Below are 15,861 nucleotides of genomic sequence, written 5' to 3'. Positions count from 1 at the left end.
CTGTCACAGGTTTATCTCCAAAGACTTGAGTCTTTCTACTAGCTGTAACTTTAAAGACCTTTGAGGTTGTGTAGCTTTGCATCTTAACCTGCTGCAGTTTCTAACCAAGTGTCTGTGAATCATGTTAGGTGAATTTGAAGTTAGGTTACTTTTAAGAAGTATTGATAATCCATAATGTTAGTGGGATTTTTTTTTATATCACACACCTTTTCAATTCTTTTACCCCTTTTCTTGAAAATTTCCTTGTTCAGTGACATTACATATGATATTAACTTAGATTTTGGATATTAAAGAGTCATAGAAGTATAACTGTTGTTCTGAAGGTTCCCTGTAGATGGCATTACTTCTCTTTGTGTTTAACAGTTTATAGGAAGGAAGTTGTAAACATAGAATCTATTTTGAATTAATCACAGTTAGATTTTTAAGGTGAACTAAATTTGTTTTTTTTTTAAATAAGCCTATTATGAGCTCCTTTCAGAAGATAACATGGATCACTTTCTTATAAACTTATATTTGGCGTGTGCGTGTGTGTGTGTGTGTGTGTGTGTGTGTGTGTTTATTTTAGTTGTAGATGGACAGAATACCTTTATTTTATTTATTTTTTTAGAGTGGTACTGAGAATCAAACCCAGTGCCTCACATATGCTAGCTATGCTAGCTATGCTAGCTCTACAACTGAGCTACCACCCAAGCCTCTATTTTTGTTTCATTTTGATACGTTTGAATGTCTTTCATAAAGGTACATGAATTACAATTCATTAAACATTTTATCTGCTACTGATATTGTCTGTAAGAGTGATATATGCTTTTTTTTTTTTTTTGGTTCTGGGGATTGAACCCAGAGGCACTCAACCACTGAGCCACATCCCCAGCCCTGTTTTGTATTTTATTTATAGACAGGGTCTCACCAAGTTGCTTAGGACCTTGCTAAGTTGCTGAGGCTGGCTTTGAACTTGTGATCCTCCTGCCTCAGCTTCCCAGGTATACAGGCATTTAAGAGGCTAAATTAGTTCAAGTGAACCTTTGAAAAAATTAAATTCACCTTGAAAATACCTTTTACATAATACATGGTTTTACATCTGAGGACTTGAAACTTCTAATTAATTTTAATTAGTTTTTCAAATCAGTGTTCCTTTCTCATTAGAGTAGCACTTTTACATCAAAAGACTGAAGCCCTGTCTTTGGTTATCTCACAATCCTATAATCTTAGGTCAGCTATTTGCCTTTTGGGATTTTTCTCCTCAAGAAACATTGGGATTTGAAAGTATTTTTGATTTGTTTGATAACAAACATTATAAAAGTAGAGTATCCAGATTTTATACCATAGAGACCTAATACAAATACAGGGGGGAAAATGTGCCAACAAAGCTTACTGAAAAGTAAGCAAAGGAAAATGAAATGTTTTTACTTTTCATTATTTTAGATAGAAAAGCAGTAAGATTTTCAAACTATTTCCAATAGTTAAGTTTAACTATCAGGGATTAGAGTTAAGACACTGTCTTAAGTTCTCATGTGTTGATGGAGTTCTGTAAATACCTAGGAAGTATTCATCAATTGTGAGATACTCTTAAGTAATTTACTACTAATAGCAAGATATGATAGTTTGCAAATAATAGATTTAAAATATGCTATATTGAGTTATCTGCATGATAATCTTTTTCTCATATTCATTCTGAAAACTGCATGGCAGAGGGTAGGCCCTAAAACCAGATTATCTGGATTTGAATCCCAGTTCTAACATTTACTAGCTGTGTTAGCTAGGGAAACTTACTTAAACTCTCTGTGCCTTATTTTCCTCATGTGTAAGTTGAGGATCATAATAGTATCTATATCATGCAATGCCATGGGGGTTAAATTAGTTTAATACATGTAGTCCATGAAGATACTTAGCATACAATAAGTTCAATAAATGTGATTAGAGTAGGGGTACAATTACAGGGAGAATTTGGAAAATGCCAATTGATTTTATTTGTTGCAGTGTGAAATATGGGCATCTTTTTCAGAATATAGAATGCATGTAAACATTCCTTTCTGTTAGGAGAGGCAACTGGGATAAAGGAAGATTGAGAACACTGTTCCACCATACAGTTATTTGAACAAGTATGCAGTTTTAGAAAGAGGAAAATATGGTAGAAATAAATCATTGTTTACCCTTAATTTTTTTTACAATTTTGAAGCAAGTGCCATGAGCATTCAAAAGCCAAGGACCAAAGAAATTACCTTCTTTATGGGCTGGGGTTGTGGCTCAGTGGTAGAGTGCTTGCCTAGCATGCACGAGGCACTGGGTTCAATCCTCAACACCACATAATGTAAAATAAAGATATTGTGTCCACCTAAAACTTAAGAATAAATATTTTTTTAAAAAAAAAGAAAGAAAGAAATTACCTTCTTTAAATAGGGAGTCGGGGTGTGCTGGCTGGAGCTTCAAGATTAACATTCTATTGACCCCAACCCTTAGCCAATTCTGCCTTCTAGTTCTTATCCCTGTTAAACCTGAGAGCAGTTAGGTAGCACGTAATTAAAGTACAGCAGAAGGTCATATTTCTAAGGTCTATATAACAATATTTTCAGAGTTTAGATCTATTAATTATAAAGGAGCTTCATAGCAGTTGCTTTCGGATGAATGGTCGTTTACTGTGTGTGTAATAAGTATGCAATAGGATGCAAAGTCTTAACTAATTCCTCGAGCTACCTATCAACAGACAACATGAGAAAACTTAAATTGCTCTGCAGTGTTAAGTAACACATATGCTCTACTACATATTAAACTTTCAAGCCTTTTTATTATCTACTGATAGAAAAGATCATTGTGAATACTAAACAGCTGGTCTTAATTTTAAAAAATCTTATTACATCTATTAACTTCTTTTGATAAAGAATCAATTCACCTTTTTTTTTTTAATATTCACAAGGATGAAAACATTGCTAGATACAGCTCAAGACATAAATGAGTAGTTAACAAATTTCTTTCAGGTTATTAGTTCTATTGAGCTACCCCTGGCAGTTGATTAAACTCTTGATGGGTCAGTACTTTCTTTTTTTAATCTTTATTTTTATTTATTTATTTTTAATGTGGTTCTGAGGATCAAACCCAGTGCCTCGTACATGCTAGGCGAATGCTCTACTGCTGAGCTTCAACCCCAGCCCAAGTACTTTGAAATCTTCAGTAATTTTTTGAAGGTTAACTCATTTGTTAATCTACTTAAATTCCAGGCCCATATATTGGCTCATTATTGCTTAGATAAATCATTGTCAGAGTTATAGTTAAAGTACCAACAATACTGTATATCTACCATTCAATACTCGATCTTGTTCTTTTAAAGAATGTGTTCTGAACTGGGTGCAGTGGTGCACACTATAATCCCACTGGCTCAGAAGGCTGAGGCAGGAAGATGGCAAGTTCAAGGCCAGCTTCAGCAACTTAGTGAACCCATCTCAAAAAATAAAAAAGGGTTAGGGATATAGCTCAATGGTAAAGTGCCCCTGGGTTAAAGACCAGTTAACCTCCCCCACCCCAAAATAATGTGTTCTGAAAATCTGTTTGTACTGCATGTATAGAACAGTTTCATATTAAAGTGATCTAAATAAGAATAGCATGATTTATCCAAAGCTTAAATGAGAAGCTTTACACTTAGCATTCAGAATGAGTGTAAAGAATAATCTCATGCAATAGAACACAGGACTGATATCTAGAAACTTACAAACAGGACAAACAAGTTGAACATTCTCACAAGTAATAAATGTTTAACCAGAGAATGTTTTTGGATTTCAGTGACATTTATTGTGTAAGTATAATGATGTTCTTGTAAAATAGCTATCGTATTTCTAAATTTTGTTACAGGATTTTTTTTAATTGTTCAGAATTTGCTTTTTATTTTCAGGTATGTACTAGATACACATATTCAGTCTATTTACTCTCTGCCCTTATAAAATAAGTGTCTGGTTGCTAACCTGGGATTCCAAGGAACAGGAGCAAAATGGAGAGGTGTTGTATAGCTGGTAGGAACAGAATTCCCAGTTAACTCTGGAAGACAGTTCCATTTAAGTTCTAGATATGATCACCTTCCCTTTATGTACCCAAGCTTGAATAGTCTATTTTTCTCTAAAGAAAGCAGCTCACTTGATTACTACCTAATCTAGCTGTATTACCTTAGGCTATTTAAACTCTTTGAATGCTCTCCTTTCTGTAAAGTGAGAATGGTACCTACTGACTAGCATTGTGACTATAGTTAAGCTAGGTAATGTATGGGAACAAAGGTAGGGAAGGAGGCAATCTCCCAACTGTTTCATTCTGAGACTTCAGACTGGTAAACTCTTGCAAGCTGGAGGGATACTCAAGACACTGTCCTAAGTAAGCGGCACATAACATGATCCAGGAAAACATAATCTTCAGTTGTCAAAAAGAAAGAGTTCCAAGTTAATAGCAGTGTGCCTGTGGTTTACTTTTATATCTCACTCAGATTTATTTATTTATTTATTTTGTTGGTCAGGGACATACTGGGGATTAAACCCAGGGTTGCTCTACCACTGAGTTTTTCCCCCAGGCTTTTTATTTTTTATTTTGAGATACAGTCTCACTAAGTTGCTGAGGCTGGCCGGGAACTTGCAATCCTCCTGTCTCAGCCTCCCTAATAGCTAGGATTACAATTATGTACCACTAGGTCCAGCTCACCCAGATTTCTTCATTTTATCTTTTAGACTCCACCATTGTCACAGAAGAGAGTAAGCAGTCACAGGGGGAAAGAATCAAGAGGTTACTCTCATTAAAAAAAAATCCTGTTTGACATCAATAATGTTTAGGACATTACTGGTTTGGTAGTTCACAGCAGAATGTACCAAAAAAGAGAAGTAGTCCACTTGTGAAAACATGAAGAGCCCAGTGTGGCAGACTTTTGGAGGCTTCAGAGGGCAGAACTTAGCAGAGAAGTTTCTGGAGACCTTTCAGAATACTTACATAAATGAACAAACAGCAAATGAAATGTAGTTCATTGTTGTTGCATTTTCTCCAGATTTAACTCAAAGCTAAGGTCCTATGTATAGAGTCTAGAACAACTTATATAAAATCCACAATATGGTTCTTTTCCCTTATCTCATTATCAAAGCCTCCCTCTATGGCTTCTCTGAAACTCAATGCTTTTTTTTTCCATTCAATTCAATCAACAGTCTCTATGCTAAGTATCAGGGATACACACCACTCTCTTGGATATTAGGGACAAATAAATCAATAAGATGTATCTCATATCCTTAAACTGTCTATTCACCCATAATAAGAGAGACATAGGAAAAAATCATTGTGATTTTGGGATAATTGTAATAATAAAGATATAAATCAGTTATAGTGGCAGTGCAAAGGAAGTATGGTCAATTTTACTTGAATGGTAAGGGAAGAGTTCATGGAGGAGACTTGTGCTGATATTTTTGAAGGATAAATTGAAACTCATGGGACAACCTGTGAAATGTTATAGACAAGTAGTGCAAGCATATCAAACTTGGTTTCTGTGTGGTTAGATCATTGTGGAGGAAGTAACTCATAGGTAGGCACGAGGGCAGGGGAAGAATATGGAACACCTATATGTCATATGTAGAAGTGTAAATTGAATTCTGTAAGCAATAAGAAAGTATTTAAATACTTTAAGCAGAGAAGTCACCTGGTCAAATTATTGTAGAAAAATCATTCTGACAACTGTAGGAAGGGTGGACTAGATAGGATTAGATATGTCATAAAAAGATCAGGAAGGAAACATTAATCATGGCCAGAAAAGAGACAGGGAAAGTGGAGTCTGCACTCAGGCAGTAGCAGTAGGAATTGAGGGGAAGGGATGGTTTCAGGAACTATCATAGAGCTAGACTAAGATGTTGCAAGTCAGATAGGTGTCCATAGAGCATCCTGATGGAGTCAAGGCTCTTTAGTCCACATAGCACCTTGGTACACATTATAAAGAGACCCTTTTCCTTAAAACTTCATGTTGTAATGTGGTAAGTTTATGAGAACTACAGATTTTATTGCCTTCTGCCAGAAAATTGTTATGTACACAATCATACAACTTTGGAGTCAACAGTTATAATTTGAATTTTTTTTGTTTTAACTTCAAAACAGTAACAATGTCTCCTGTGTGAATGACATCCCCTCTCAATGGTGCTCTTTGCAGTTACCAGCCTGAGCAACCACACACTGCAAACCTGATTAGACATGTGAAATCGTCATATAATAACTAGGTTTGAGGGAGTAATGGGTAGATATTGAAAGATGAAGTCTTATAAATCACCCCAAATGTACAGATGGATTGAACATCCATGATAAGGCCCAGGGAAATACCAGAATTTCAGGAATAATTGAAAAAAAAGAGAATGAATAAAGGTGAAATATTGAAATGTTTTCTGCTTTGGCCTTAGAAACAACAATTCTTAAATATGTGGATGGTCATACAGCTTCATTTGTATTTCATACATTGATATTTCCAACCTGCCTTTCATATGCCAGGTTCATATTTGGTATGTCTGTCTCCAAGTGGGTTATATGCAGTAGTGCCATCTTTGTGCAACTGTATACCTGTCCCTTATTCTATAAAAATGAGAGAAGACCTCCTCCCAAATGTGTTGGTACTAATGATAAGAAGCTCTGGTCTCAAATTAATACAACCTAGATCAGGATGGAAGTCCCTGGTTTTCAGAAAGCAGTAAATCTTTGGGAGGGGAGGGGAGGGGGGATAGTAGAGAATAGGACAGACAGCAGAATACATCAGACACTAGAAAGGCAATATGTCAATCAATGGAAGGGTAACTGATGTGAAACAGCAATCTGTATACGGGGTAAAGTTGGGAGTTCATAACCCACTTGAATCAAACTGTGAAAGATCATGTATTAAGAACTGTGTAATGTTTTGAACGACCAAAAATAAAAAAAAAATCTTTATGTTGCCACAGATGTTTCAACAATGTATTACTAAATCTATAAATGTTGTCATTACTACAGAATCAATAAGGTATACAAAGTCTTTTCACATAAATTAGAATAAATTTTCGATTGCGGGATATTTTAAAAAAAAAGCAGTAAATCTTTAACATTAATGGTGATACATTAGACTTAGTTTCTAAATTCACTTGTGAGAAGGAATGTGGAGAGTATGAGGAATACAGAACCAACACTCACTGGAAATATTAGTGTTGAACATGGGGACTCTCATTCTTTATTTCCTTTTGGGGGCTGGAATGCCCCTCCTGGTGACTTAAGGAGATTTGGGTTTTCCCCTCTGCCCAGCCATCTGTTTTTCCTTTCTCAGTTGTCATCATCTTTAATTCATCTTTTTTTCTCTGTTGCCATATCTCACAATCCCTGTCCTATGACCACTCACCTCTACACACTCTCCTTCATAGATCTTCAGTTTTCTTGATTTTAACTACAAGCTTATTATAGACACACCCTGTGTAGACCTCTGACTCAGACTCCTTTCTCAAGCTCTGGCCTCTTCTCCTCAGCTCCCTGTCTGGCACCTTCTTCAGTTTGTCAACCAGTAGTATGTCCATTTATGAGCACGATTTCTCCAAAATTTAACTCTTCTGCTTCACATCCTTATTTTAATAATGGCATCACCATCCTCTATCTTTAGTCCTTTTGCTTCTACAGGAAATTGGTGTATCAGACAGACCCCTGGAAGGCTCTCTCACAGACTTCCTGCTAATCCCATGTATACTACCATTGCCTCCAATTTATGCTCCTTTAAGAATCTCACCATTTTCCTTATCTCCCCACCCTCACCTGTGCAAACTGTGGTGGTGCATATTGAGGAATCTTTGATTTATCAAAAATCAAGTTATAGAATAGCTTAGATTTTTCATTATATATTCTTTGTTTGTTTTTTGTCTGGTTCTAGGGATTGAACCAAAGAGTTGTATCCTTAGTTCTTTATTATTTTTAGACAGAGTCCCTCTAAATTGCTGAGGGGCTCACTAAATTACCGAGTCTGGCCTTGAACTTGCAATCCTCTTGCCTCAGCATCCCAAGTCACTGAAAGTATGCCACGAGTCTGGCTAAGTATAAAATTTCTTAAGATTTTGATAAATATGGCAGATTAGCCATTGATTTCCAGCAAATAAGGTGGCTTCCCCTGTTAGCATATAATTGGATTGTGCAAAGGGTCTGGTGATTTGGGACATGAGCTATTGTCTTAGCCTGAACTACTGTAACAAATATACCCAGACTAGGTAGTTTATGCACTAGACATTTGTATCTCACAGTTTGGAGGCTGGGACATCCAAGATCAAGGTGCCAGCAGATCTGGTGGCTGGTGAGGGCTCTCTTCCAATATGCAGATGATTCTCTTCTTGTTTTGTCCTCACATGGCAGAGAGCAAAGAAAGAAAGCTCTTGTGCATTTTGACAAGGGCATTCATGAGGGCTCTACCCTCATGACCTAATCACCTCCCCAAGGCTCACCTCATAATGCCATCACATTAGAGGGTATTATTTCAACATATAGATTTTGGGAGGAGGCAATCCATACAGGTGCCTGTAATAGAAATTCTTATCACATTCAGAGCACACACCAGTCACTGTGCTAGATTCTGCCCCAAATGTCATTCCTGAATTCTCATGATAGGCCTAGGAGGTAGATGGGTATCCCATGGTACATACAAGAATATCACCATTTAAAGCAGTTACATAACTCCCCATGGTCACAGAGCTAATCATTTCTTTGTTCTGATAGACTTAGTTGTAGAGCCTGGCTCTGCTACATCCTAGCCGCATGACCTAAGCCAATGGTTAACTTTTCTATGCTCCAGTTCATTCATTTGTATAATAAGGACATACTACTCACCTAATGGGAGTAATTGGATAGATGTTAGCTCTTATTTTGTATGTGTGTGGTATTGAACCCAGGGGCAATCTATTACTGAACTATATCCTCAGCCATTTTTTATTATTTTTAAATTTTGAGATAGGACCTTCCTAAATTGCTGAGGCTGGCCTTAAATTTGTGATCCTCCTGCCTCAGGCTCCCAAGTCCCTGTGATTACAGGGAGATGCCACCACACCCACTTTAGCTATTACTATTAACTTAGGAAATACAGTAAGTAAAATAATACCAAACATTACACAGTAGTATTTTTAAAGTGCTTTCAGTTTTTCAGATGAGAAAAGTTCAGTGGCTCATTCCAAATCTCCCAGCCTGTACTTGGTAGGAAGGGAACTCAGCCCAGCCTTTTGGCTCCTGGTAGGGCAGAACCGCAAACTTCTACTTACAGTCACTTCACCAGCCAGTGTACTTAAAATAATTAAGGATCCTGTCTGAGTCTAAAAGTTGTATGTCTATATGAGTTTACATCCTCCCAGAAACATCCAAAATAATGTTTGACAAATATGTAGGCACTTGGGTTCAACACCACCATGGTTTTTGCTCAGCTTCATCAAGAATTTGTTGCAAGATCTTATGCAAGGTGCTGACCCTACCCACTAATCCCTAAGTGCCCTGGAAAGATGAAAAGAGCTGTGGGATGAAGCTGAATCTTTGAACACAGCTCTTTCATCTTTTCTTCTTCAGAAGGAAAATGTTGATATCCAAACAATTTGTTTCATTTTCAGTCTATTCACTTGTTGATATCAGACTATTAAGGTTGTAGGTAAACATTTTTGTCTTTTGTCATTTCTTTTGACATGGTTTTAATGTTTTAGTTATATATTAATTGCAAGTTGCATTCAACTTAGCAAATCAGGAAAAATGTGTTTATAATCTTCTCTTTAATTGTACTTGTCTAAGGTTAGGTTAAGTACTACTAATTTTTTTAAAAACTCAATGTCATTGAGGTAAAACTGCTCATTTCGAAAATAGATTTTAAAAACACGTCAAATCTAGCAATGATATATCTAGAAATGATATAAAATCAAAAAGTAAGTTCTCTATAAGAGGAAATATTACCATCTTTAATGTTCGGGAAAGGCACACCTTAGAATCTAGTCTGTGGCACATCACCACCAATTAAGAACTAGGGAAAAATCAACCTCTTAGGCATTGAAACTACAAAACAGAGAGTGTGAGGCAACACATGTGTAAGTATTGATATTATTATAATTATTGGGTAAGTTTTCTAAGATCAATGAGTAGAAATTCTCATCTAGTAACCAATGCAAATAAAAATACTTTAAGTGCTCAGCTGGCCAGATATCTGAAGCACATCAAAGGTAGAATTCTAATAAACTAACCACCTCATATTTATATAGCATGCTAATATTTTAAAAGGTCTTTTATTTATATTAATCCTATCTGATTTGATCTTTAAAACCACCACCCCTATGCCATAGGATAGCCAGATAACATTCTCCCTATTGAGACACAAAGAGGTCCAGAATCACTTATCTGTGCAGGGAACAGAAGAGACAGAGTCAGGTCATCATTCCTTTGCATCACAATCAGTCCTGTGTCTTTGAAGGATGCCTCAGACTCACAGCCAGGGCACAGGGGTGAATGGAGGAGGCAGAAGGACCAAAAGCAGATTACAGCCATTCTTGATAATTGACCACCTCAAAGAAAAGCAGTCAGTTCGAAACAATATTGTCGGTTTTGAATATGAATTTGGGTTTATATAACTGGGCAGGCTTGACCAGAATTGGTAAAGCTGGAAGAAAAAAGAAAGAGGGGATGAACACTTTTAACAATTTATAGATCACTGCCTTTTTTACCCAACAGAATGCCTCCCAAACATTGAAGAATGGGAGTGGAAGAGAGTTAGGGAAGAAGCACTGCTAGGAAGGTTCAGTTCTTTCTGATAGAGGAGGGAGTCATATCATCAGAACTGTGAAAAATGAATCATGTCTCTCTCATCAGAACTTTGCACAGATTTCCTGTAAAACTTGTCACCGAGGATACAATAAAGATGACTGTCCTTTTCGGGAGCTGAGCATTTTCTAGGGAACAACGTAGATCCGTTTGGGGTTGCAAATTAAAATGAACATTAAGGGGCTAGGATGTATCTCAGTGGTAAGGTGCTTGGTTAGCAATAACAAGTTACTTCCCCAATGTGAGCCTACATGTACACACACACACACACACACACACACACACACACACACAGATTAGAATAAAGCTGAAAATTGTTGCAACTGTTGTCACATTGTAGCATAATATATTATTCAAGTGTTTGTGGTATTGCTGATGTATACAAACTGCCTATCACATAAAAGAGGCCCTAGGTTCAATCCCCTACACCACCACAACAAAAAAATATATGAAGGAAGGAAGATGGGGGGGGCACAAGGAAAGAAGGAAGGAAATTAGATATGTGTCATATGGCTTCTGTGGGCTATGTTCACTTTTCCAGGAAGTCATCGGAATCTGCCTACTTAAAACATTGAAAGAGCAAATGTCAGACTTGGTTGTGAAAGTACAAAGCCAGTGATGTTTTTGGTTCCACCTTTCATTTCAGAAGTGACACTTCTTGGTTTATAAGGCATTTCCATATGCATCATTACATTTAAGTTTCACTATAGCAGATTTATGGTCCCTATTTTCTAAATGAGATGATAGCTAAAGTCACATATTGGTTAGATTCCAGCTCAAAGCTCATGCCCTCTTCACTGCATCACAAAGTGGATCCACTCAGTTTCCAGGTAGGAGCACAATAGCTAATGTTATCTCTTTTATTTTATTTTATTTTATTTATTTATTTTTTGCAGCAGCAGCAGTGTTGATTGAAGCCAGGGTCTCATGCACACTAAGCAGATGCTTTACCCTGACATGATCTCTTCTTGACTCTTTCTTATGAAGATGACCAAACACCTAATTGGTCAGCCTGCTCATATATTTCTAATATTTCATGGGAGATTCTCCAAAGACCACATTGAATAATTAGATATTTTTAGGAGAACAGAGCTATATATGCATGAGATTTGTATTCAAATAATATATGTGAACATTTTTAACATTTAGCTATTCTACTAAGATCGTCATTTTGAGTTGTTTTTCTTCTTTATTTCTTTTTAGTTTCCATTTTTATTGCTTCAGATCACCAAAAGGGTAGATCAGGAGGAGGGATGAAAGCAGGAAAAAATAAGTGAATAAAGACTCTTAAGTCTAATTTTCAAAATATGGTCTTGGTTGCGATGTGTTGAGGACTGATCTGTAGTAATAATTCTCAAAAGAAAGTGAAGAGGTAGGCAATCTCTACAATGGCATTTTATGAGTTTTGTCTCTCTGTATTATTCTTACTTTTATAATTCTCTTCCCTCCTTTCTTAGGTGGATTTGTGTTGATGGTTCACTTTTATGAACTTGGTCCTACTTCCTCACCCTATTCCCCCTCATTCCTAACTCTGGGAAAGCCAGATGCCATCCCTATAGAGAGGCTCCTGTGGCAAGAAACAGATGTTTCCAGCCATAACTAGCAAGTACCTGAGACCTGTCAGGGTCCATAGGAGTGAGCTTGGAAGCAGATTCTCTAGCGCCAGTGAAGTCTTGAGATGACTTCGGCCTAAACTAACACCTTGATTGCAGCATCATGGAAGTCCATGAGTCAGAATCATAAAGCTAAATCAGTAAATTTCTCACCCATGGTGGTTTTTAGCTTCAATTTTTAGGGTAATTTGTCCAGAAGCATAGATAATTAATAGAAATATGTATTTAAATCACTTATATGACAACTTGAGAAAATGCGTACTGGGGCCCCACCCCAGAGGCATTATTCAGCAGATATAGTCTAGGGTCTTTGCCTTTTCACCAAAAACTACAGGAGAATCAGAACTAAGCAGATTTCTGCTTAAGAGTGAGTAGCTTGAATAAACTTTCACCTGGGACCAGGCTTATCCAGAGGGAAGGCTACAAGGGGGACAGAACTGCTGATAAAATAAAAGATGCTCAAATTTATTTAAATTTAGGATAAATCCAAATGTTTTAGTATAAGTATGCTCTCCAGTATTTAGGTCAAATGTATACTGAAAAAGTACCATTTGCTTATCCAAAGTTCAAATTTAAGTGGATGTTTCATATTCCTATTTGCCAAGTACTATCCAGAGAACCCACCAGAAGTGAAAGTCTGACCAGAAGTAAGATGACTTCCATTTCCAGATGACAAGAAATAGTACCTCCTTACTGGCCCACAGGCCAGGTTTTGTGCTTCCTGTTGGGATGCCTTATTGTCCTTCTGCCTCAGGGGCAGGGGAGCCCACTCCTTATTGTCCAGGTCAGATCCTGCCCCTGCCCACCTGAAGACGGGCCAGCAGACCCACCTGCCCCAGATGCCCGTGAAGTCCCCACACTCTCCTGCCTGACAGGGGCACGAGGTCACCAGTTGCCTTGTGGGGTAAGAGGGCCTGTAGCCCAGAGCCAGAGGAGGTGGGAGGAGTGGATGCTGCTGCCTGGCTAGCTCCTTTTGGCACTGACCGCATAGCCTTTTCCATAACAGTGAATGAAGCCAGTGCTCTCCTATATCCCTCCAGGAGCTCAGACACATGCAGCTGCTCCTAATAAATGTTTGTGTTTTTCATTCTGAGAATGTCTGAGTCTCTGATGAGTTCTATTTATTGCAGCCCTCAGTCCTTAGAGTAGCATGGTTTCATAGACACCTCTCAGTTCTTGGCTGAAGATTCAAAAATCAGGCTTTTACTTCTTTTGTATGTACTTTCTTGTCTCATGCAATAGCCTTCATTTTGACGTGTTTATTCTGAACTGTGAAATGTCTTTGAAGAATGAGAAAATATGAGTGAGTGTGTGTGAGAGAGAAACAAAGAGAGATGGATTGGCTCTGTAGACTGAAATGCTTATTGCAGGGAAGGAAGATGGACTCAGAAAATATGTGGCTGTGGTAGAATCATAAGCATGCTTTGAAACCAGACCCAAAAGTGAAGTCGCATCAGGGCACTGATGCAAACTGAAAACCCACAGGAGGGGAACTCCGTTCAGTACCTCTCCCTAGAGGAACTGTGGAGGAATCTGAATTCTTGAGAAGGAGGTCTGGAATCAAGTGTTTGCCCTGGAGGATCTCAAAGACTCTAGAACTTCTTGGATTCTGTTTCATAAAATCAGTATGGCTGATACAAAACAAAGTAAACAAAGAAACCAAGAATGATCCTGTTTTCACACCTTCTCCAGGAATCCCACAGTTCTGGACCCCAACCTGGGACTGGCTGACTGGATACAATGGATCTTCATTTATAGAATGGCTTTAGTAATTTAGTCTATTTTCCCCTTTTACAAAGAAGAAGCCAGGCTTTCAGGGTATAATCCCAGAGGCTAGGGAAGCTAAGACAGGAGAATTGGGAGTTCAAAGCCAGCCTCAGCAATTGCGAGGCACTAAGCAACTCAGTGAGACCCTGTCTCCAAATAAAATACAAAATGGTGTTGGAGATGTGGCTCAGTGGCCGAGTGCCCCTGAGTTCAATCCCTGATACCAAAACAACAGAAAAAAGAAGCCAGGCTCTATTTGTCCTCCAACTTGAACTCTCTGGGCAACTGAAAAGTTAATAGCTACTTCACAGATTTATTTTGAGGATTAAGTGCAATGATGTATATAAAACATTCAGCACTTAGCACTCAATAAATGGGAGCTGTTATTTCACCCCCTTTGTGTGCTTCAGTGGGTGGTAGTAAGACTTGGTTGAGGGAACTGTCTCAGTGAAAAAACCCTAGCTTTTTGAGTCAGACTTCACATTCATTAAGAGTCTTTTTGATAGAAAAGAACAAAAAAGAGCCTTCAATTCAATCTTTTTGTTTTAGAGATAATGAAACAGGTCCAGACAAGTGAAGGCTTGCTCAGGATCCCACAGCAACCTCTTTTCTGGAATCCCACATCCGCCTTACACAGTAGGAAACTGCCACACTTTTAATAGAGGCTTCACTGAGATAGTGTCTCATTCTGCAGATTGGAGTTCCTAATGCACCAGAACCAATGGTCAGTTGTATCTTCCTGGATACCACTGTCACCTCTGTAACCATCATCATGGTGAGTACTTAAACTTTTCATAAATTAATAAAAGCTCTACATTCTCAACTCCTGAGAAAACTAATAATTAACTACAAAGACAAGTCTGAGTTTGAAATTAATGACTGTGGGATCCAGAAATGATTTCATGATAAAATAAGGAGTTTATTTGCATTGCAGTAGACAGCATTGCTTAGGAAAAAATGTTCTATAGAACTTTAAGAGACAAAGATCTTGTCTGTTATTTTAATTAATGGCCTGGGGCAGGGGGACTTGGCTAGAGGAAGAACAGTGAGGGGTTTGAAGCTAAATGCTTGCTCAGCAGAAATATGACTGTTTCTCTTTCTGAAATAGATTTAAATGTGTAGCAATGTCCTGCATGGATTAAGTACTTGTTATATATCTTACTTATATTTATTTGTTTAATCTTTATGACAACTTTAGGAAACAGGTCCTAGAGTTAACTCCATTTTATAGATGAGAAAAACAAGGCCAGAGAGTAGCTTATTCAAAGTCAAATAGCTAGTGAATAGCAGCCTGAGAATCTCATCCTGGTTCTGGCTTCAGAGCTATCTTCTTAACCTGCTGTGTTCTTCTACCTTGGGAGAGTCAAGGGATCAAACCAATTATACCAGGAAATGTTGAGACATTCCTCATAAATGTATGCTTTCCATCCTAACAATCACTGTCCCAAGATTAGATACTTGGAGCTGAAACATCATGGTTCCCACTATTCTAGTCTGCCTATCAGTGTTGGATTAGAAATTCCCTGGAAACATGAGTGAGATCTTGTATTTTATAATCATCCCTTACTTTATGTAGCTGAAAGAAAATGAGGACCCAGTTCTGCTCTTCAGACCAGAAATGGCATAAGGAGCCAGCATTATTCAACATTATAGATTTTTTTTAAAAAGACACCTACCTCCAACAACATACCAGTACAACCCTAAAGAAAGC

This window comes from Ictidomys tridecemlineatus, unplaced genomic scaffold, assembly GCF_052094955.1.
Source record: "Ictidomys tridecemlineatus isolate mIctTri1 unplaced genomic scaffold, mIctTri1.hap1 Scaffold_112, whole genome shotgun sequence".
NCBI classification, from domain to species: domain Eukaryota; kingdom Metazoa; phylum Chordata; class Mammalia; order Rodentia; family Sciuridae; genus Ictidomys; species Ictidomys tridecemlineatus.
This window is presented reverse-complemented; position numbering follows the sequence as displayed.